This window comes from Sarcophilus harrisii, chromosome 1 (assembly GCF_902635505.1).
Source record: "Sarcophilus harrisii chromosome 1, mSarHar1.11, whole genome shotgun sequence".
Lineage (NCBI taxonomy): Eukaryota > Metazoa > Chordata > Mammalia > Dasyuromorphia > Dasyuridae > Sarcophilus > Sarcophilus harrisii.
In genome coordinates this window covers 51323452-51348314 of record NC_045426.1, presented here as the reverse complement: position 1 = coordinate 51348314, position 24863 = coordinate 51323452, and the positions used below count along the sequence as shown (strand labels likewise).

At 37.9% G+C, this 24863-nt stretch overlaps 1 long non-coding RNA gene across 1 annotated transcript; it reads left to right on the top strand.

The window, feature by feature from the left end:
- Positions 1-1165: 1165 nt before the first annotated feature.
- Positions 1166-12288, top strand: LOC116422584. The gene is made up of 3 exons (XR_004233247.1): positions 1166-1398; positions 11606-11707; positions 12198-12288. It is a non-coding gene; the product is annotated as an uncharacterized LOC116422584 (long non-coding RNA).
- Positions 12289-24863: the final 12575 nt, after the last annotated feature.

The window sequence follows — 24863 nt, the reverse complement described above, 5'->3', positions numbered from 1 at the left end:
CTTGCATGAAATAATGAAGAGAAAAATGAGAACCAAGAGATTATATATAGTAACAGTAATATTGTTTTAAAAACAATTTTGAGCAACTAAGTCATTTTGCCTATTACAAATACTCAAATTAATTACAAAGGACATATTAAAGAAGATACTGTCTGCATCCAGAGAAAGAAATGATGAATAGAAGTATGTATAGAATTATTTTATACACTCACATATAATACACATTATATGCACATACATATATGCACACATTTATATCTATATCTATCAATTTATATCTATGAGTCTAATGGTAGCCATCTTCAGGACAGGAGAGAAAGGAGGGAAGAAAAAAAGAAAAAAATGAACATGACAAGATAATTTTATTATATATTTAAAAGAATAGCAAATTGTACACAATAGATTTTCAGTTTTATATAGAATTGTCATTTTAAAAAATTCTACTATGTTATGGAAATGCTTGTGTTGTTTTTTAAATTAAAAAAAGAACATGGTCCTGGATTACATTCTGGATAAAGAGAAAATACTAAACAAAGGAATTAGATAACAGAATTAATCAATCAATTCTAAATGCCAGTATCTGGCACATAGTAGGCATTTAATGAATGTTTATTGCATTGTATTATGAGTGCTACAGACATGCGAACAATAAGGATTCAGAGAACAGAAAATTTACGGACTGGGAATGTCAGGATTGGGGGTAGGATTTGAACTCTGTTCTTAAATAACAGAATGTATGTTTTGGATTATAGAAGTGGAAGACTGAAAAGAAGCATTCCCTTGAGGATGTGAGGGCACAGTGTGGTAATTTACAGTAGGAGACATTTAGGATCTGAGACAGGAACTGGGAATCTGTAAGTTAGGATAAATACCTAATTAAACTGCCAAGTCTGATCTTTCTCCATCTGATGTAAGGTGAGTTGGCTGTGAATGCATGAGGGTAGCGGATGACAGTTTGAGGTCATAAAAAGAGCATTGGATTTGTAGTTAGAGAACATGAGTTTTGAATCCTGGTTTTGTTACTTAATACCTTAGTGACCTTAGATAAGTGATTTCCTGACTTTGAACTTTAATTTCCTCATTTGTATCATATGGGAAGACAGCATGGTTTTGGATGGTACTGGATGGATGATGTCATTGTATACATATTTCTATTTATCATTTTTTTGTTTCTCTAGATGCAGATGGCATCCATCTGGAGGTAGAGTCATAACAGGGTTCCAATCTGGCTTTTGCTACTTACCTATGTGACTTTAAGCAAGACTTGATTTCCTTAGCTATTGGACACTTTCCAGTGCTAAAATCCTATAATTTTAAGAATCTTTCTATCTCTGGAAGTCATCATAAGCTGGATAACTCCTTGTCATCAGACCATAGAACTAGAGCTGGGAGAGAATGGTAAGTTTGTTTTCTTAAGATATTCCAATGACTGTGTTTTAATATAGCCAGTTTGTCTTGTAATCTTCTGTATTTTATTTTACATAGTTAATAATATTCCAAGAAAGGGTCCATAGGTTTCATCCAATGGCCAACGAGATCTAGGACACAAAAAATTAGGAATACTGGATCTAGATCAATTCTTTTCATTTCAGAGGTGAGGAAACTAGGGTCAGAGAGGTCAAGTAATGGCCAAGGTCACTGTATGGGGAAGAACTGGGATTTGGTTTTATTTCTCTGCAGCCAAAATTCTTTCCATTGCACTGAACTGTTGGAGAAAATGTTTTAATATAGCAGTCGGACTAAGTAGATTTGGCTATCTCTTTTGTTTTCAAGATTCTGTGATTCAATTAAGTTTCTGATTCATTAAGAGAGAGTTGATAGGATTCAAACTTAATTTCTTTTTCCCAGACTCCCAGTTATGTTCTCCTTGAGGTTTCAATTGACTGGCAGACCATCCCCGACTGTAGATTCTTGGTTTTCTTTCTTATTTTTATCTGATTTCCTTGTACCTAGGAAATCTTACTGTCTAGGTCAAAGGATTTAAAGCTCCAGCATTTTCCATCGACGTCTTGGTATCTTGAGCGATAATTTAATTTAGAGGATAGTACACTAGACTTAAAATCTCGAAGACCTGGACTCAAATATGTGTGCCTCAGATTGGCAATTTTTTTTGTATAATCCTGAGCAAATCAGTTAACTTCTCTAAGTCTCAGTTTCTTTATCTGTAAAATGTGATTATTGGATTCTAAGAAATTTTCTAGTTTTAATTCTATGGTCCTATGGTCTATGGGACTTTTAAAATTTTTTCTACACATGATATCTTTTTACCCAAGAAACTTTTAGGCAACCTCAGATATATAGATATGTAAAAGAGATATCAATCAAACATTTACTGATAATAAATCATAATTTCATGTTCAGTTACATGACCCCATATGGAGTTGCAATCTACAGCTTAAGTAGTTTTGGGCTATAGATTCTGATCTCTAGATACATGATGATAGCTGTCATGGTTCTCTCCTAGTTCTTTCAACCCATCTTCATTTGAAAGGCTCTTCCTTTATCTTTTAAATATCTTATGGAAGGTCTATTTTTTTGCATCACTATTGTTTTCCAGTGGTTCCCTTCATCCCCAGTCAAACCCTTGTAACAAATTCATAGAGCAAACAAAACAAATCATCCCTGAGGTCTTGTGTAAAAATACATGGTCATTCTTCATCCATATTCTATCACTTTTCTCCCGAGGGTCAGAAAAGATGCTTCCCATCAATCATTTGTGGAAATTGAGAGGCAAGAAATGAAGTAATTTGCCATCCCATAACAAATTAGAGGCAATGATCAAAGGAATTGAAGAAATGAAACATCTCATGCAACCCCTGGCCCTGTATATGAACCCCTTTTTACAATGTCCCTGATGGATGGTCATCTGCTTCCAGTCCAAAGCTAATTTCACTCTTAGGGGAAACCTAAATATAGTTCTAGTAGTTTCCAAATATTTCTTCCTTTTTTCAAAAGTGGTAGGTGAAAAGTAGGGAGGTTTCTCCACTCTCCAGTTGGCTTCTAGCACTTTTTTACATGAAGGCAGAGGCAATAGTGACACCTTGTGGCCCCTCATTTGGAGACAAATCTTCCTCCAGTCAACTTAATAGAGTCCCAGCGTTGGAAAAGACCTTGGAGTTGTAGTCCTTCATTTACACATCAAGAAACTGAGATTTAGAGGGATTGAGGGATGTGTCTAAGGCCACACCGCCCAGAGCCCAGGAGAAGGTTGCCTGATTTCAAACTTTTCATTTCTTTACATGTCCTTTAAGCCTTGGGAGAAATGCCAACCACACTGCCCTTGGCTCATGGACTGTCCAGGGGGAGTTTAAGGTGATGAGAGTGAGTTGTTGAATCAGTATTACCTTTCTTGAGTGTGTTCGGCAAAGGGGGCTGGTTTTCATCCCATGGCTATCTCCTTACCCTCTGTGACAAGGACCCATTACCCTAGAGTGATGTCTGTGTGGTCTGAGATGGGGTCTGGCTATTAGTCAGGAGTCATTTCCCGTAATAGGTTCTGAATTTAGTGAAGACAGACATGGCTCATGCCCCATGTCACCCTTACTTATTTTTAATTTTTTGCTATAAAAACAACCAGGTCTCTTTTGTCATATGATGAGAGGTCTAAAGCTGGAAGGCATCTGTAGGTTTTCTAGTCCAACGCCTTCATTCTACAGTTGGGGAAACTGAAGCCCACAATGGCTAACAATCAAACCCAAGACTTCCTTCCTTCCTTCCTTCCTTCCTTCCTTCCTTCCTTCCTTCCTTCCTTCCTTCCTTCCTTCCTTCCTTCCTTCCTTCCTTCCTTCCTTCCTTCCTTCCTTTTTCTCTCTTTTCTTTCTCTCTCTTTCTTTCTTCCTTCCTATCTTCTTTTGTTCTTTCTCTCTCTCTTTCTTTCTTTTTTCTTTCTTTCTTTGTTTCTCTTTCTTTTTTCTTTCTTCTCTCTTTCTCACTTTCTTTTGTCTCTCTTTGTTTCTCTTTCTTTCTTTCTTTCTCCTTCTTTCTCTCTTTCTTTCTTTTCTCTCCTATTTTCTTTCTTTCTTTCTTCTTTCTTTCTTTCTTCTCTTTTTCTTTTGTCTCTTTGTTTCTCTCTTTCTCTTTCTTTTTTCTTTCTTCTCTCTCTTTCTTCTTTCTTTCTTTTTTCTCTTTCTTTCTCTTTTTCTTTTTCTCCCTCTCTTTTTTCTTTCTTTCTTCTCTCTCTTTCTTCCTTCCTATCTTCTTTCTTTCTCTCTCTCTCTGTCTTTCTCTCTTTTTTCTTTCTTTCTCTTTCTTTTCTCTTTCTTTCTTCTCTTTATTTTTTCTCTCTCTTTCTTCTTTCTTTCTCGGATTTCTTTTTTCTTTGTTTCTTTCTCTCTTTCTTTCGTCTCTCTCTCTTTGTTTCTCTTTCTTTCTTTCTTCTCTTTCTTTCTTCCTCTCTCTCTTCCTTCCTTCCTTCCTTCCTTCCTTCCTTCCTTCCTTTCCTTTCCTTTCTTTCTTTCTTTTCTTCTTTTCTCTTCCTCCCTTCCATTTTCCCTTCTCCTCTTGCCTCCATCCCCACCCTTCACCTTAACCTTTTTGCAGAAACAGGTAACAGAGGCCAGGAACAAGGGATATAGCCACAGCCACAGCCACAGCAAGGTGGTAATGGACTCCTTCCACCTGAGCCTGGCATTTCCTTCACTGGGGCATGCTTTTGTCACGTTGTTGAGGGCTCTTGTTTCTCTACGTCTAACCTGCTCCTGGAATTGATTGTAAATATAAAGATGGGGGAGGAAGAAGGAGCCTGGGGCCACTTTGCAATGTTCTTTGATGAAATGTAGTGCCCTCTAATGGTCAATGGAAAGAATGCATGTATCAAGGGGCTCTCATCTGGGTGGGCAGCCTTAGAAAGCCTGGGTTTTCTATTTGCTGTATTTTGTATTGACATTGTTTATGAACCTACAGAAAATAGGGATTTCTTTTTTTAGATCATCCAAGCACATTATCTTGTAATTCCTGGCTAAACTGTCCAGACTATTAGATCATAATCTATGTCATCCTCCCTCACTTGTCTATCTCCTCTTTACTTATATGTCCACTGTTCTGCCTTCAAGCACTTAGCACATTTTCCTGGGGCCTAGTCAATAAAGTCTTGATTCTGTTTCTATTTTCTGCCTCCTTCCTTTCTGATCCATTCTCTTCTCTGCTGTTGAAAGATACTCTTGGAACACAGAACTGACATCTCCCTCTACTGCTCAAGAATCATCACTGACTCCCTACTGTCTCTTGGCTCACACATTGATTCCAGCTTGAGCCCATAGTTAGGTTCAATCTAACCTTTCCAGACTTATTTTACTTTCCCTCTCCCATTTGTGTGCTTTAAATATGTCACAATGACCTAGGTTGTTCCCTGAACTCAGTATTTTATGCCTCCCACCTTTGTGCTTTTGTGTAGGCTGTCCTACACAATTAGATGGAATATACTTTCTAATAATTAAGTGAAAATGTAAGAAGTGCACTAGATCTAAAGTCAAAAAGATCTGAATTTAAATCCAGCTGCACTTAGTAGTTCTGTGACCTGGGAAAGTCTGTCACAGTTTGTTCAACTGTAAAATAGAGATAATAATGGCACCCACCTCACAGGTTATTATGAAGATCAAATGAGATAACATTTATGAAGTACTTAGTATGATGTCTGGCATGTGATAAGCACTTAATAAATGCTTATTCCCTCCCTTTCCTCCTTCTTCATTCTATATAAAGATTCTTTTCTTCCTTCAGGATTAATTCCTATGGAAATCCTTTCTTGATCCTTTTAATTATTAATTTCCTGTCTCTCTTCCCACAAATTGTATTTGCTTATCTGTATGAATAATTGCCCAAGTTGAGGAGAAGGTAATCTTCTTGAGGGTAGGATCTCTGTCAGAGAAATGTTATTAAATTGAATTGAACTGGTTTAGAGCCTGAATTTTTCAAATTATGGTCTCAGTATTCATCCAGACACATCCTGAGAAGCTTGTCACTAAGAGTGAATCATATTTCAGCATTAAGTTTATTAAAGTCAAAGGAACTTTTGGGGGAGACACTATTCCCCCTCACTGTCTTCTAGAATATCATTTATATGACAAGTTGTATCTTTTAAGCAGTACTTTCTGCCCAGTTCCATTCTGGTACATGGTGACCTCACAGTCTGCATCTCCTAGCACTCAGGCAGTCTTCTTCCACCATCATTGTCACTTACTACATACACATACTCACCCACCCATCTGGGAAAAGTATTAGAAATATTTCTCAGTTTATGTGTAGAGGGAAAAGGGTAATCAAGATGTATTCACAGAAAGTAAGAGACCGATTACAAAGGTTAAACTAAATGTAGAAATAGAGCTCCATTCTATAAATGGAGCTTGCAATTGTCTTTAAAAATTGTCAATTCTAGTTGTCAACCTAATCAAAAAAATCAGCATTTGAGGAGGGAATAGTTTTGTGGAATGTGACCTCTGACTGGGTCTTTATGAGATCATCAAGGAAAAGAAGAGATTTTTTCTCCTTCTCCCTCTTCCCCTCTCTTCCCATTGGCCTTGTTATTTTCCAGTTGAGTTACTCAGTAGAAGGATCTCATACAGGAAAGAGCTGTTCAGAGAATTGCACAGCTCAAGACAGGAAGAAAACACTAGTGAGTTCAGAGGAGAGCAATTTAAGGATTCCACGAGAAGAGATAGGACATTAGGATCCTGTAGTTCTAGTTGCCACGGCTATATATATATTCCACACATGTGCAGCTTACAAACATTGTGGGTCAATCTTTTCATTGGTGTTGCATTTGAGAATGTATCCCAGGTTAGGCTAGAAGGTATTTTGTAGTTACTACTCTTGCTATATCAGTGATTTTACTTTAATTTATATACTACCTGACTATTGAATGTAAGCTTACTTATTGGAGCTCTTGAACTATATAGTTTTGGGAGGTGTGGACACACAGACTATATTGATGATGAGCATTGTGGTCAGAGTCAAAGCTCAGTGCAGTTAGCATGTGGCAATTATGACACATACTTTTAATGCTATTAGGAATGACACTTTACTCTGTTGATAATATTTAAGGGAAAATCTCAACTACCCATTCATCTCTGTTTTGGCACAGCAGAAGCCTTGGGAGATCTAGAGACTGATGATCAGTAATATATCACTTGACAGAGAGACCAGTCGAAAGACAGCTATTTCTTTTCCATGGACTCAACACTGGGAACAACAATGTTATACTACAGGTTGCTGCCTGGATTTATAGTGAGGAGATAGAGTACTATTCTGAGATATTGTTGTCCTCAGAAAACACAAAAAATGAGTGGATAGAGAGCCAGATCATATTTGACCAGAGAGAGTGGGACAAATTATATGTCAGTTAAATGACTGCTAATTTTCCCTTGTGATTTTATGGGATGTAACTGCTTGAAGCATAACTTTGTTATGCTGCAAATAAACATCAAAATTTCATTAATTATTAAATAGACTACATTATAACACTTAAAAATTAATGTATTTTTCCAGCAACAAAAGATCTATTTTCTCTTCTCACCTTCCCATTCTACCCTCACTGCCACTAGAAAATAAGACAAAAGCTCTGTAATAAATATGTGTTGTCAAGTAAAACAGATTCCTGTATTGTTCATGTCCAAAATATATATACACCCACATACCTGCATGCATGTAAACTATAAGTATGAATATATATACTCACATAAATAAATACATATGTGTATGTGTACAATGTGTATATATACACATTCACACATACTTAAGTTTTTTATCTTGTCCCTGAATTGATCAACTGTCAGGAATTGGGTAGTCTATATATATATATGTGCATATATATATATATAATTTTTAATAACTTTTTATTGACAGAACCCATGCCAGGGTAATTTTTTACTACATTATCCCTTGCACTCACTTCTGTTCCAATTTTCCCCTTCCCTCCGTTCACCCCCTCCCCCAGATGGCAAGCAGTCCTATACATGTTAAATATGTCACAGTATATCCTAGTTACAATATATGTGTGCAGAACCGAACAGTTCTCTTGTTGCTCAGGGAGAATTGGATTTAGAAGGTATAAGTAACCCGGGAAGAAGAACAAAAATGCAAGCAGTTTACATTCATTTCCTAGTGTTCTTTCTTTGGGTGTAGCTGCTTCTGTCCATCCTTGATCAATTGAAACTGAGTTAGATCTTCTCTTTGTCGAAGAAATCCACTTCCATTAGAATACATCCTCATACAGTATCGTGGTTGAGGTATATAATGATCTCCTGGTTCTGCTCATTGCACTCAGCATCAGTTCATGTAAGTCTCTCCAAGACTCTCTGTATTCATCCTGCTGGTCATTTCTTACAGAACAGTAATATTCCATAACATTCATATACCACAATTTACTCAGTCATTCTCCAATTGATGGACATCCATTCATTTTCCAGTTTCTAGCCACTACAAACAGGGCTGCCACAAACATTTTGGCACATACAGGTCCCTTTCCCTTCTTTAGTATCTCTTTGGGATATAAGCCCAGTAGAAACACTGCTGGATCAAAGGGTATGCACAGTTTGATAACTTTTTGAGCATAGTTCCAAATCGCTCTTCAGAATGGCTGGATGTGTTCACAATTCCACCAACAATGTATCAGTGTCCCTGTTTTCCTACATCCCCTCCAACATTCTGCGTTATCTTTCCCTGTCATTCTAGCCCATCTGACAGGTGTGTAGTGGTATCTCAGAGTTGTCTTAATTTGCATTTCTCTGATCAATAGTGATTTGGAACACCCTTTCATATGAGTGGTAATAGTTTCAATTTCATCATCTGATAATTGTCTGTTCATATCCTTTGACCATTTATCAATTGGAGAATGGCTTGATTTCTTATAAATTAGAGTCAATTCTCTATATATTTTGGAAATGAGGCCTTTATCAGAACCTTTGACTGTAAAAATGTTTTCCTAGTTTATTGCTTCCCTTCTAATCTGGCCTGCATTAGTTTTGTTTGTACAAAAACTTTTCAATTTGATATAATCAATATTTTCTATTTTGTAGTCAATAGTGATCTCTAGTTCTTCTTTGGTCATAAATTCCTTCCTCTTCCACAGGTCTGAGAGGTAAACTATCCTATGCTCTTCCAATTTATTTATAATCTCATTCTTTATGCCTAGATCATGAACCCATTTTGACCTTATCTTGGTGTATGGTGTTAAGTGTGAGTCAATGCCTAATTTCTGCCATACTAATTTCCAATTTTCCCAGCAATTTTTGTCAAATAATGCATTCTTATTCCAAAAACTGGGGTCTTTGGGTTTGTCAAACACTAGATAATTAAAGTTATTGGCTGTTTTGTCCTTTGAACCTAACCTATTCCATTGATCAACTAGCCTATTTCTTAGCCAATACCAGATGGTTTTAGTAACCGCTGCTTTATAATATAATTTTAGATCTGGTACAGCTAGGCCACCTTCATTTGATTTTTTTCACTAATTCCCTTGAAATTCTTGACCTTTTGTTTTTCCATATGAACTTTATTGGTATTTTTTCTAGGTTGGGTAGTATATTTCATCATTGCTCTTCTGGAATTGTGGTTGGTCATTTACATCATGACACTTTAGATTGATCAATTTATTCTTAAACTTTTCAAGAATAAAGGGGTACAAAAATTCTGACCTGTATTGTTCTATGTGAGCAGCACAAGCACAAATCTGTAGAAGTTAAGGGTCCAGATATGTACGTTTTATGGTAACCTGCCAGTTTCCATAAGACTTTCACCTTCTTAATCAATAGTGATGCCTCCAAACCCCAAAGCTTGTATCCTGATGCGGGGATGGAGAATTCCACCAAAGTAGGTCCCGTTTGGGTCTTGAAGCTGTTACTCTATCCATGTCTAAGAGATGTACCCTCTAAACAAATATCTGGGCATATATCTGGCTCCAGAGATAGCCATAACTCTTCTTTACTAGAACTACCTACCTGCAGAATGTGCATCTTTTTAGGTATCACTAATTTTGGTGAAATTTAGGACATATAAGTGGATAAAACGCTGGGTCTGGAGTCAGGAAGACCTGTATTCCTAAGATAACTGCTAGCTGTATGACTTTGGGCAAGTCACTTAACCTTGTTTATCTCAGATTCCCAATGAAAAAATAGGGATAGTAATACCCCCTACTTTTCAGGGCTGTGGTGAAGAACAAATCAGATAATATTTGTAAAAAGCACAGCCTATTGCTTGGTACACAGTAAGTATTATATCAATATTATTTTCTTCCCTATTTTCAAGCTTAGAAAAGCCTCCTTATTTTCCTCCCTGCCTCTTCTCCAGAACCATCAATTAACAGCTGTTAAATGAATATTCCTAAACCAGTTTCCCTCCACTGCCTCCATCTTGCTTCTAGAATAAAATACAATCTCTTCTGTTTGATATTTGAAGGCCTCCCTCCCCATAAAAAAAATCCCAGTTTGTCTCCAGATTTCCTTCACATTTCACTGCTTCAAGAACTTTCCTTTCTAGACAACCTGACCGGATGATGATCCTCCATATATACAGCCTTACATTTCTGTCTCCCACATCCCAGGTCCTCTGCTTTGCATGAAAGGTCTTGGCTCTGCCTATCTTTCCAAGCTTCCAGACTTTCCAGATTTCCTGTTATTTCCTCTCTCTCTATTCTCCAGACAAGCTCCCCTATTTTGTATGCATGACTCCTCACATCCCTCCCTTTACTTAGGCTGATGCTTCCCATATCTGGCACACTCTCTCCCCCCTCACTTCCGTTTCTCAGGATCCCTTGCTCCCTTCAAAATTCAGCCCCAATGCCATCTCCTACATTAGGTCATTCCTGAAGCCCCTAGTTGCTGGTGTCTTTCCTTGATATATTTGTATATTTTTATCTGAATATTCCCCAGTCCACCATCCTCCTGTAAGAATCTAAGCTTCCTGAAGACAAGGTTCATTTTATTTCCGAATTCCCAATGCCTAGCACAATATCTGGTACAGAGTAGTCTCTTTGATGCTTGATGAATTATACTGAATATCCTTTGCTGAAGTTCTGGAAGTAAGCGAAGTACTTGAGATGCTAAGAGGATGAGGCCAGGGGAGGGATCTAATGTTTGCTTATTTGGGATGGAGAGAAGTAGAGGGAGGGAAGGGGATGGATAGTTTGATTCTTTGGTAGGTATTGTTATTTTCCATATCTGACAGCTTCTACTGGCTCCCCTATATATCTAAATAAATCTAGAAGCCTTGTGAGCCCATGTGATTAGAAGGGGACATTTCAGACACAGAAATTTTCAGATCATCTGGGTAGGGGGAAAAAGTTCCCCAAAGCAAACCAGAGACTTTCATGTTAAGAGAAAGAGGCTACAATTAGTTTTGTCCAGTTTGATGAACTGAATCGTCCATTCCAGGCTCTAATTCTAGCTTTTACTTTGTGATTCCCTTAATGTATTTGAACTTTATTTTCCTCAACTCTAAAAAGAAGAGATTGGATTCTCAGGTCCATCTTGACTCTAACATTTGAAGAGTTTTCTTCCTATTGGTAATTTATTTATCCTTCTGGTCCTCAATTTTCCCTTGTGCCTTCCCTCTCCACATATCTCCTGATGTGTTTTTGAGTCTCTGCTATGAATTTGTAATTTTTTCAAACTAGGTCCTGTGTGCAGTCCTCAGAGATAGTCACCAGATGGCAGCCAAGCTCTAAGAAAAAACATTTCCAACTGGTGGCAGAAGCTCAAATGTGAAGAGCGGATAGGTATGTGGAGAAGAGGGCAGAAAGATAGTAGAGGGAGTAAAAAAGAAGTGAAGATCAATTTTGAGTTGAAGACGACCTTTGAAATTAGGAGCATAAAGTATCAATGGTTTGAATAAGTCACAGTGAACAAACAGGCAGAAGTTAGGTGACACAGGGAGGAGCTCTGAATCTGGAAAAAGGAAGAACAGAGTTCAAATACAGCTTCAGACTCTTACTACTTCAGTGAATTTGGGAAAATTATATAATTTCTTTTAGCCTCAGTTTGCTCACCTGTAAAATGGGGACAACAATAGTCCTTAGGTTGTTGTGAGGCTCAAATGCGATGATTTTTTGCAAAGTACTAGCTTTTATCATATAGATCTTTAAGGTTTGCAAAGCATTTTATCTGTTTATGTTTATATATGTAAGGTGTTTATATGTAATGTTTATATGTTTAAGGTGTTTAGAAAATTGTAAAACACTATATAAATGCTTGATTTTATTAATATAGGAAAACATCAAGCTGATGAAGGAAAAGTATGAAGCAAGAGAAGAGGAGGCAAAAGGAAAAAAAGAAAGAAGAAGGTAAAAAAGAAGAGGTAGGTAGAAGAATAGGAAAAAATGGAAGATGAAAGAATAGAAAGAGGATAAGGAAAAAGATAAAAGATTAAGAAGAAAAAGAAAAAGAGGAGGAAGAAAAGAGAGAAAGGAGAAAAGAGAAAAGGCAACAGGAAGAAATGCAAGAGGAAGAAGAAAAGGAAGAAGGAAAAAAGAGGAGAAAGAAGAACAAGAGAAAGAACAGAAAGGTGGTATAAGAAGAAGAAGAAAAAAAGGAAAGAAAAAAGGGAAGGAAGGAGGGGAAAGAATAGAAAGAAAAACAAGGAAGAAAGGAAGGAAGAGAATGAAATGATGGGGAAATGAAGGAGAAAGTGTTGACTCTGTTTTTTGCCCTTGTCTCCCTTCACTAAAGTCCTCCTCTAATGGCTCCTCCTAGTGGGAAGGTGACCTTGGATGCTTTGGCACATGACAGCTAATCACAGGCCCTGAAAGATCCTACCAAATAGGAAGGGCTTCAGGTATGTGTTCAGCATTGTGGGTCCAGTGTCAATGCTGAACACATCTAGGATTGACTTAGTTGTGTTTGGAGGTGTGAATTTTGAAGTTGACCCTATGGGAATGAATTTTCTTCCCAGCAACTCTCAAGGATCATTAAGTCATAGAGGGATTGGCTGTAATCTGCATCAGTAAAGAGAGAGCACTCAATTTGACAAAATCACTAAAAACTGAAAATGAAAATTTACAGGCCTTGAAAATTACATCAGCTCCTCTCATGGCTGCTGGTGAGTAGGTGGAAAAATCATTGTTTGGTACAAGTCTGAAGACATTAGTGTATATTCCAAATACTATTGCTTCATTCAGCACCCCACAGCATGAGACTCACATAGATGTGGCATCCCTATAGATGGGACCAATCCTGACAGACTGGCAGCCCAGGAATGGGGGCCATTTGCATTTCAAGATTTCATCATTGTTACCAATTTTGAGCCCAAAGAAACCTCCCTTCAGGAAGTTTTCCTTGCTTAATCAATTAATGTCAGCAAGCTTTTTATTGAATATTGAATATCCATTGTTTATCAGTTTTTATGTTTAGTGTGTGGATACAAAGACAAAAGTGAGAGAATCTCTGTCCTCAAGGAGTTTACATTCTACAGATAGGGGAAGGAACTGAGAGATGGCTGTGGAGTAAAATCAGCTTAGTTGGATCTTGGGAAGGTGAGGGAGAATTGAAAGTCTCAGATGACTCTGATGTTGCACACCTGGGTGAAAGGAAAGAAAGTATTAGGCTTCATCCTCAGCAGTGAGATAAGCCAAATCATTTCCAATGGAGCAGTAATGAACTGAACCAGCTACGCCCAGTGAAAGAACTCTGGGAGATGACTAAAACCATTACATTGAATTCCCAATCCCTATATTTTTGCCCACTTGCATTTTGGATTTATTTAACAGGCTAATTGTACAATATTTCAGAGTCCGATTCTTTTTGTACAGCAAAATAATGATTTGGTCATGTATACTTATTGTGTATCTAATTTATATTTTAATATATTTAACATCTACTGGTCATCCTGCCATCTGGGAGAGGTTGTGGGGGGAAAGAAGGGAAAAATTGGAACAAGAGGTTTGGCAATTGTCAATGCTGTAAAGTTACCCATACATATAACCTGTAAATAAAAGGCTATTTAAAAAAAAGAAAAAAAAGAAAGTATTAGCCTTGATGGAAATAAGGAAATGAGGAAGAAGGGTGGGTTTAGGGGGGAAGATGATGAATCCATTCTTGGACTCAGTGAATGTAAATTGCCCTTAGTAATCCAATTTTAGATGTCAATCAGGTAATTGGTAATGCTAGAATGAAGCTCAGGAGAAAAATGAAGGTTGAACAGGTAGATTTAAGAGTTATCTGGCTAGAGATCAAAATTGAATCCATAGAAACTGATGAAATTACTCAAGAGAGTCAAGTCAAGAAAATAAAAGAAGACCCAGAGAAGAATCCTGTGCAGACAGTGGAATATAGATACTAATTCTATAAAAGAAATCAAGAATGATTGGTTTGATAGGTAGAAAGAGGATCATAATGTGTAGGATCATGACAACTCAGGGAAAGAGAGCATCCATGAAGAGGGGATAGTCAAAGGCTCAAAAAATTCAAGAAGGCCATTGAATTTACCAATAAAGAGATCATAAGTATCCTTACAGAGAGCAATTTAAGTCTAGAGGTGAAGTTGAACAAGATTGTAAAGGGGTAAAAAATGGGTGGGTGGTGAGAAAACACAAGTCATGTATTTAAGTTAGAAATTTAGCTTAGAAGAAGAAAAGATACAGGATAATAGCTTGAAGGGATAGACTGAAGCTTTTTAAAGATGGGGGTAGATCTGGACCTATCCCAAGATAACATGGAAGGAGCTGTAGATAAAGAGATTGTGAAATTTCTTGAAATATGGGACAAAAGGGACATTTTTGCTTGAAGATTGTTGATGACATGTGAGGCATAAATCCGGGAGGTTTAAGATCACTAGAGAAATCTTCTGTCATGGAGGATGCCTAGTGCAGAGACAAAATGAAAGAAGAATTTCTTATAGATAGTAAAATTTTCCAGAAATTTCTGTTTTTAGATGATCAATTGCATTAAACCCCAGAAATATTATGAAGCCTTTTAAATAAGCTCCACAATAATTCAGAAAAAAATAAATGGATAAGGAATGCAGATTTACAGATGTACTATAAAGCTTGTCCCTCTATATGTACCTTTTGCACAGACACTATAGAGGGACAATGAAATGGGTGCCCAGATTTGAACAAGAGAAAGAGAGCAAGTTAGATTTCCTTTCAGAAAACTGTTTAGTTTTGGGAAATGGAAAGGTACGTGGTGGATGTGGGTAGACCGCAATATGTTGTCGCATTAAATTTTTATGGGAGAAGTGGTGTAATACAAAGAATTTATGATTGGAAAAGGAGGAAGCCCAGTCACATAGCAAGAGGGAAAGGGAACAAGCATTTAGTAAGAATCTGTGATGTGTGAGGCACTTTGCTAAGTGATTTATAAATATTGAGGGATAACCTATGGGCAGTCCACATGTTTCAATGATATATAGACAACACCAAAATTTATAGGAGAAGGTCTCCAGTGAGGTGCATGTGTCTCCATTGGAGGAATTATGAGATTAGTTTTGTGAGAGCCACAAAGAATGAGGGACAGATATGGGTTGTTATCTGAACCATTGGGGGGAGTACCACTATAGGTGAAACCACAGATCCATCATTTGCTGAGCACTTTACACACACCATCTTATTTTATCTTCACAACCTTGATGTGAAGCAGATGTTATAAACCTTATTATCCCCATTTGACAGATGAGGAAACTGAGGTTTAGATAGGTAAAATGACTAGGTCTCAGTCCCTTATCCCTAAACTGAAGAATTTGAATTTTTCAAGAACTTTTCCAGCCCCGCTTTCAGGATGTTATGACCTGTCCATGGTCTTACAGCTGGTGAATGTCAGAGGCAGATTTCCAATTCAGTTATTTGCTGACTACATGTTCAGAACTGTTTCTACTTCGGCACGCTCCCTCAAATATAGCATCAAAGTGACTACAAGTGTAGCATTTCTACTGAGTAAAAGGAAAAGATTCTAACAGGGTGGGGGCAGGGAATAGGAAGAAGAAGGGAGGCATCTATTGGAATGGCACTTGGACCTTCCCCACTTCCTGTTCCGGCTGAGTCGCCAGGCTCTGGGCTAGCTCCCCTTGTGTCTGCATCCTCCAACTTCACCTTCTTGCACGGGCACAGCCCAGGGGCCGCACGTGATGATAAGGAGGCGGCAGGGTCCTGAGCCCAGCATAATGCAAATTGATGGGGCATGAAGTGCACATCATATCACATCCCTGAGGCAGAGAAGTGTGTTGTGGGCATGCTTGTAGGAAAGTGGTAGGCGGGGGGACCCTTGCTGGGAGAATGGTCTGGGGAAATTGGGGTGTGTGTGTGTGTGTGTGTGTGTGAGAGAGAGAGAGAGAGAGAGAGAGAGAGAGAGAGAGAGAGAGACATACACAGATACAGAGATAGAGAGACAGAGAGACAGAGACAAAGAGGGACAGAGAGAGACAGAGAGAGAGACAGAGAAAGACAGAGAGAGACATACACACACATACAGAGACAGAGAGATGGAGAGAGACAGAGACAGAGAGACGGTGAGGGAGAGAGAGAGAGAGAGAGAGAGAGAGAGAGAGAGAGAGAGATAAAGGATGGAGGGATTGGAGGGAGGAAGGGGAGAAGAGGATATATATGTATGTGTATTATATATATGCACATATGTGTGTATATATATACTTATATACATGAAACAAATGATAATATATTTGATGTCATTTATAAGGCACTTTAAAGCTTACAAAATGCTTTACAAATAATCATATCAATTTGAGCTTTGTAACAACCTTGTGAAGTTGGCACTATTATTACCTACATTATTATTATTATTGTTTTTTTACTGAGGCAATTGGGATTAAGTGACTTGCCCAGGGTTGGACAAGCCAGGAAGTGTTAAGTGTCTGAGGTCAGATTTGAACTCCGGTTCTCCTGATTTCAGAGCTGGTGCTCTATCTACAATTCACATAGCTGGCCCTTACTACCTACATCTTACAGACAAGTAAACTGAGATAGGGAAACGTTTAGTGACTTGGCCAGATTGGCACAGCTAGTAAATGTCTGAGGCGGGATTCAAATTCAAATCTTCTGTATTTTCAGTCCAGTGCTTTAGCCACCTTAACACCCAACTTGCTATCAATAAATATGAAGAGAGAAGTAAAGCATGATGGAAATAGCCCTGGACAAAAAGTTGGAGGTCTGGTTTCTAGTTTTGCCTTTTCCACTAATGAGGTGCACTTTTAGGCAAAGTCACTCTGTGCCTCTGTTTTCTCATTAGGAAAATGGGAGAATTGGACTAGATGGCACTTGTGCTCTTTTTCAAGTCTAATGATTCTATGGTCAACATAAAGGAAGATTGCCATTAACTAGATTACAGGGTGTCCCAAAAATATTAGTGTGGATATAAATTTCAGTAGCTTAATACTGCACCACGATTTTTAGGACACCTTGTATCTAAATTATTTTGAAACAAGTAGAGAGTTAATAAAGTGATTCTTAAGATGACATTGTATCCATACTAGGGATAGTGTGTAGCCTGGGGTATGCCGCTCTGTACTTCACTTTCCCCATCTATAACACACAAAATTGAGCTGGGTGGCTTAGGAGGGCCATCATTAAAAGCCCAACTGTTTCCTCAAGGATCACTACTATTTAAAAATCAAAGATTCCCATTAATGGAAGGGACCCGAGGCATTATCTAGTCCAAACTTTCATTTCATAAAAGAGGAAACTGAGGCACCCAAAGGCAAAGGGACTTATTTAAGATTATGAACCTAATTATGTAGCAAAGTCAAGATTCAAACTCAGATCTCTTCCAGGGCTTTTTACCACTGACCTGGGGTTGATCACCCAGTGCCAAGATCTCTTTGGGAGATAGCCATTGGTCTAATATTCTTGGATTAATAAAAGCTCATGCTTATATAGGACACTATGGCTTATAGGGGCAGCCAAGTGGTGCAGTGGTTAGAGTGTTAGAACTGGAGTTAGGAAGACTTGAGTTCAAATCCAGTGTCAGACACTTACTAGCTGGTCAAGTCACTTCACCCTGTGTTCCTCAGTTTCCTCATCTGTAAAATGAGATGAAGAGGAAAATAGCAAACTATTCTTGTATATCACTGCCAAGAAAACCTCAGAGGGGTCAACAAAGAGTCACACATGACTGAAATGACTAAATAATAACAATAAAGCTTACAGAGCATTTTTATTATGATATCATGAGACAGGCAGTATTAGTATCATCATTTTAACAGAGGATTAAAACAACCTGCCCAGGGTCATATAATACATGGAAATATTGGGTTCAGCACTCAATCCAGACTCAAAGTCCAGTTTTCTTTTCATTATACCATTGCCCCTTTCAAGGGAAGGGAGTGTAGAATCTCCAAACAGGGAGTAGGGAACCAAGAAGGACTATTCCTAGTTAATGACATTGATAGGGAGGGGGAAGAGGAAGGAAAACCTGTTCTGGCAGGGAATGAAACAAACATAAATTAAAGAGTGGTAGGTACACAAGTGCTTTGATGATAAAGAAGAAAAATAAATAGGAACATTTGAGATCTTGCAGTAATAAATCACCGTGTAATAATTTCTTTTGTAGAGAGTAAGTGAGAAAGTCTCATTCTCTAGATAGAAGGCTAAAGAGGGAATACTAACAAAAGCCCAGTTTACCCTGGGAAAAGGGAAAAGCATGCTCTTAGCTAAATAGTCCTAGGAGGAAATTTGGGGCTAGAGTGTGATAAAAGGCAGGTAGCGTAGTAGCAAATGGGTGATGATTGTTGCTATTGTTGGTCCTTCTTTTTCAAGGACTGATGACATTGCAAGTGATGTGCTGAGTGTCATGTGAATTGGATTAAAGGGAGTTAGAGTTATGCAAAGTCACCAGACTTACTCTCTTTAGAAGCATTGAAGTCCAGGGGCAGAATAAAAGTCAGGGTGACTGGTGAGGGCCTAGGATGCAGTGACTGACCTTGATGTCAGACTAAGCTCTAAGCCCACTACAATGTCTGTTTCAGTCACCTTCATGGCTATTAGAGCAAATTGTTCTCAAGCACCCATTTTGTGGAGGGAAGTCTTCAATATGCTTGAGGTAAATAGCCCTTTAATGAAGCTGTAGCATAGGTGATGATGGAGACAAGCTGAGATGTGTCTGAGAAAGGCAGCAAGAATAGTGAAGATTCTGCATATCACGATATAGAAGCATTGGGAAAGGAACTGAGGGTACTTAGCCCAGAGAAGAGAAGGTCGAGGAACTCATGAGAGTTGTCTTCAAGTGCTATCATGTGGATTTAAGGCTTTTGAGCAGAGACAGAGTGATTGTTTGTTAAGGATATTTTGTAAGGGTTTATTTTTCAGGTGTAGGTGGACTAGCTGGCTTCTAAAATCTTTTCTGTTTTTGTGATTTTATTTCCCTTAGTCCATGGAAAGAAAAGAAAATATTGCTTATGAGAGCCAAAGGGAATATGGGATTGAAGTATCTAGTTTTAACTTTACTAAACCAAGATTTTATCTTTCTCTAAGATTCCTTGTTCTTCTCTACCCCTAAATTCCTTGGTTCTGTTTTCTAATCAGGTTTTAATTGAGTAGAGAGTCGAATAGTTGAGTGGAACAGAGGAGGAATGACAGTAATTTGGCAAAAAGAGAGACTCCTCTAATAAGAGGTGGGAAGGGAGTTCAACTTGGGATCATGGATAGGGAGGAAGATGGTACTTGAAGCAAGATGATGTCATTGATAAGTAGAGAGTGAGAAAGCTCAGTCCAGACTGAGGAAAAGAAAAACCTTCTTGAGGAGTCTAAGCCTCTGTGTCTGATCTTGGAAGTCTCTTCCAAGTTCTACATGTAGGCAGGGCAGTGGCAGAGCCTCCAAGGCCAGGAGCCTCCAGACGGGGAGGATGTGGTACCCTGGTGATAAGAGGCATGATGATGTTCCAGTTTTTCAGAGGGCTGGTCTCAGAGTATAACATGGAAGATTTATGAAGTAAAGGGACACTAGAGGCATGGGAGGGCAGGGTAAAAGCAATTTTGTTTTTATTCATAAGAGTTGTCAATGAAGATAGTTTCAAGCCCCAATTGCAAACTCCAATATTTCCCAGAATCATGGGAAATCGAGTCCAACTTATTGCTAAATGAGAATCCTCTCTGCCATACCTGACAATTGGTCATTCAGCCTTTGCTGGAGGGTCTCCTGTGAGAGAGAACCCCCCTTCCCCAAATAGCCCATTTGCCTTCTGCAAAGCGGATCCTGGATATCCAGCCAGAAGGGATTCTACAGGCATCTATTTTGTCTCTAGGGCATGGAGTACTAAACACCACATGTAATATCTGGATGCAAATTCTTTGATCCCAGAGCTAGAGTACTATCCATCTGGACCGGTCTGCCTTCTAGTAGGACATTGTTCTTGGTAATGAGGACAAACCTACTTTCCTATGATGTTTACCTATTATCCTAGTTCTGTCTTCTCTTTCTCCTCACTTCCACCTCTTATTCCTGCCTTCTTTCAAGACTCAGCTCAAATGCCACCTTTTGTAAAAAGATTTCAGTTCCTCCTACCCTATTATGACTTGTGCCTTGTCTATGGGATTACTTTCCATTTATACTGTATCTATCATAGTTACTTATTTTGTTATTGTTATTAGTACTCAGTCATTTTGATTGTGTCTGATTCTTCATGACCCTATTTAGAGTTTTCTTGGCAAAGATACTATAGTGGTTTGCCATTTATTTTTCTAGCTTATTTTATGGATGAGGAAACCAATGCAAATGGGGTGAAGTAATTCACTAAGGTCATACAGTAGTAAATATCTGAAGCTGGATTTGAACTCATTTTCTTTACTCTTAGCTCAGTGTTCTATGCTCTGTACCACCTAGCTGACCATGGACCATGTGTAAATAACATGTGCTTTCGCCCTCATTGAACATAAGCTTCTTGAGGGCAGGAACTACATTTTTGCCTTTATTTGTTCTCTTGTGCACTCAACATGGTTCCTAGTACAAAGTAAGAGTTTAAAAATTGCACATTGATGATAATGATGAAACCGAATCCCACTTCTACATTAAAAACCCTTCAAATACTCTCCTACTAAAAACCTTCCTAATCTTTGGGTTAAATATTCTTCATTCTTCAACTCATTCCCATGTGGTAAGCTCTTGATATCTTCCATCATTCTGGTCACCCTCCTCTGGAAGCTCTCCTCTTCCTCTCCATGTTGGGAACAAGGGCCAAAGGACAGTAGCCAAGTAGTGTCTGTTGTCCCCACTGGCAGTATGGAGTCTTTTTCCAATAGTGAACTTGGCTTTTCTGAGAGGGAAATAGGAAACAGAATTGTATCCATTCCTTCGTATAAAACTTCCTTTAATGTTATGGGAAGCTTTCCAAAAACACGAAGCAGAGGACAGCTGAATTTGCTCTCAACATTTCCTTGCCCCCTCTCCTCCTGAATACGGAACTTGAAATACCAGACCCATTGTTCACTTGGATTTGGGGTGGAAGCTGGGGGTTATCTGAGTGAGCCCCAACAGCCCAGACTTCAGGAGCTGGGCAGAGTTCTCATTCCCTAGCTATGCTAATAGCTATTATTAACAATGATGCTGAGAGCTAATTAACGGGCACTATTTGAAGGAATCAACAGCCATTCTTTAATGCAATTATGGAACAACCAGGGCTGTGGGAGTGTAATTAGAAAAGCCGTGACAGGTAAGTGGTTTGTCCCATCACTCCTCTGCTTAAAAAAAAAATAGACCTGAGCTTGCTTAATCCTTTGTTTTTCTCACCTGCCCTTGGTATTTTTCCCTCCATATTCCCTGCCCCCACAGGTTCAAGGGCATCCTTTGGCATCAATTCTGAGAAATAGAAGAAATGAGTGCTGTCTCTAGATGAAATCTACTTCTCGGTTTAATTAAAAAGAAAACGTTCATCTGGGGGTTCCTTCCCCTCCCCATCTGGGAGCAGTTGTTTCAGAAGGATCATTTTGTTTGATAAATCACTCCTTGGGAGCCTATGGTCTGGTTAATTGAAAGTTACAGATGAGCTCCAATGCTTGCCTTTCAGAAGGTAATGAGGAGAGACACAATATGGTGTTTTTCTTTTTCTTTTTTTTCTTTTTCTTCTTTTCAAGAGAACAGGGCCCTTTCTCTGGTTCTGATTGATTTTTTGGATGGGGATAAAAATAAAGTGAGATTCTGTGTGTTGGGATTGGCACCGCTAGCTTCAGGCCTATTGCTCCAAGCCTTAGGCACCTCTATCCCAGATCAGGCTGGTTTGGAAGGGGAGATGGTAAACTCATAGAAGGCAACGAGGAAGTATCTGTGGGGCAGTGGAAAAGAAAGCTTTGCATTCGAAGGTCCTGCTACTTCCTAACTCTGTGATCTTGGGAGAATCAATCGCCATTTCTGGGCCTTCATTTTCTTTTCTATTGAACAAAAGAATTTGGCCAAATGATCTCTAAAGTCCCTTCCAGACCTAATGTTTTGTGAATTTCTCATTGGACTATTCCAGTAGCTCTGGGGAGAGAGGATGATAAAAGGAAATGATGTTAACTTTATCAGGCCCAATATCTGTCCCAAGCCTTTTGCTTGTAGTCAATGGGCAGGAAAACCAGATTGTACCTACTGTCTCCTGATCAACTTTGATTCTGTTCTCTACCTACAAGGTTTGCCATCCAAAGGTCTATTTTCCTGGGGGTCTGAGTTGAGCCAAATCCCAGCTCTGTGATGGTTAAAAACATCACACTTGCACAGTAAATTAGATTTTCCAAGTTTTTCTATAATCTTATTATCATTTATTCCTCAAGATAATCCCATTTCCTTTGTCATCCTCTGTGTTTCATCATATGCATTTAAAAGCATTATTCTGAGGAAGGGTCTATAGACTTCACCTGCCAAGGAGGACATTGAGAGTAAAGTTAAGCATTCCCACCTTAAGTCTCATTCTTATTTTACAGACAAAGAACCTGAGCTTCAGATTAGTGAAACAATTTAGTTAGTTGCATAGCTAAAGTAGGGGCTGATGCAGGACTAGAATTCTTGATTCTCAAATCAGTGCTTTCCCTCCATACCAGAGGTTGACAAACTCATGGGGGCAAAGAAGGCTTTCCACCTTTTTTTTTTTTTTTTTTTTTTTTTTTTTTTGGTATGGCCTGTGAGTTAGGAATGTTTGTTACATTTTTTAATCATTGGAAAAATAAAAAAAAAAAAGAATTTCATTTCATGACACATGAAAGTGAAATAAAATTCATATTTCATTGTCCATAAATAAAGTTTTCTTGGAACACAGCCATGTTCAATTGTTTCCCTATTGTCTTTGACTACATTTGAGCTACAATGGCAAAAATGAGTAGTTTCAATAGAGGTCACATATGGTGCTCTCTTTACATTGCACTACTGCTTGGTGCCCTCCAAATCATAGTGATGTAATTATAACTGGATAGTGCTGAGTGCCCCAAGTATAGCTATTGTAATGTGACATTTTATATTACTTTTTAAAAATCACCTGTGCAAACCCATCATGTCAAAATAAGAAAATAAGAGAAAAAAAGATTTATTGTGATTTTTTTGAGCTCAAGGCTGAGACTGAAATTTTTTCTCAATATGAAGATCTGCTTTTGTCTTGTTATGAACACTGACTGATTTGGAAGTTAGCTTTTGCTGCAAAATTGATAATGCTTCTTACTTAAAATTAGAAGGCTTCTACAAGGGGAAGGAGAGGGATCTTTGAATAAATGTTTTCCTTTTAATTAAACTGAACAGATTTCATCTAAAGAGAAACCCCAAACCCTCTGCACTTTAGCAGGATTGATACTAAAAAATGTCCTTGAACTTGAGGGAGCAAGGAACATGGAAGGGAGATATTAAGGAAAGGTGAGAAAAACAAAGAATTAAGCAAATATAAGATTTTGTTTTTAAGTGAAGGAGTAATGGGACAAGCCACTTGCCTCTCTCAGCATTTCTAATTACATTACTACAATGATAGTTATATGAGAAACATAGTGTAGCAAAGTCAATTTGATAATTAATTGTTTGAATTACAAGTAATGCCATTTATATAAAATAGTAATATCTTTTTATTTTTCAAAATACATGTAAAGATAATTTTTAGCATTCACTCCATTTATACACTTTTTTACTTATTATTAATATTTTACTGTTTTATGTACTTCCTGTGCTGCTGGAGTTGAAACAAGAAGCTAGCTCTCCATTTCCATGCAAATTTGAAAAGGATACATTTTCTGAGCTCAAACTACAGTTCTCATAGCATATTTTCAGCCCTCAATGTAAGTACAAAACAAACTTCTATATTTCAAATCCACTTAACAATTCACTTGACAAAGCCTTCACCTAACCTGCCTTCAAATTATTGAATTCAATTGATATTGAATTAAAATATCAAAATATTAAAATTCAAATAATCAATCTGAAATGTAAGGACATGCTAAAAAGCAAATATCAAGAGAAGAATCTAGCAGTTCCATAAATGATGAATATAACAAAACAAAATCACTTACTCATGAGTTGATATCAATAGCTGGCAGTACCAATCTGTGTGAAAAGATATTTTAAAATGTCAAATATGTAAAATGTCATGACATAAGAGCATTAACAGATGAACATTTGTAAATCATTTTTGATAATTAGTTTTGATAATTAAACTCTAATTCCATGAAATATTCCATGAAAAGAATTCAATTTTCACTAGCAGTCCTGTATTTTAAAAACTGTACTCATTATTGTATTTTATATATAATCAAAAATATATCATTACTATATTTTGAATTTTATTAGTAAACTTTTTGGTGAAATTTTGCTTTCTTTCCTGTTTTATAAGTATCTTCATTCTATTTTTGATTTTTGTCTTTTGGTTTCAAGGCCTAAAATAGCTGATCTTTACAGAAAAAAGTTTGATAACTGCTGTTCTATGCAGCATCCTAGATAGAGAAGAAGATTTGAGAGGGACAGTCTTAGGTGGAGGAAGTCATGGGTAGGGTT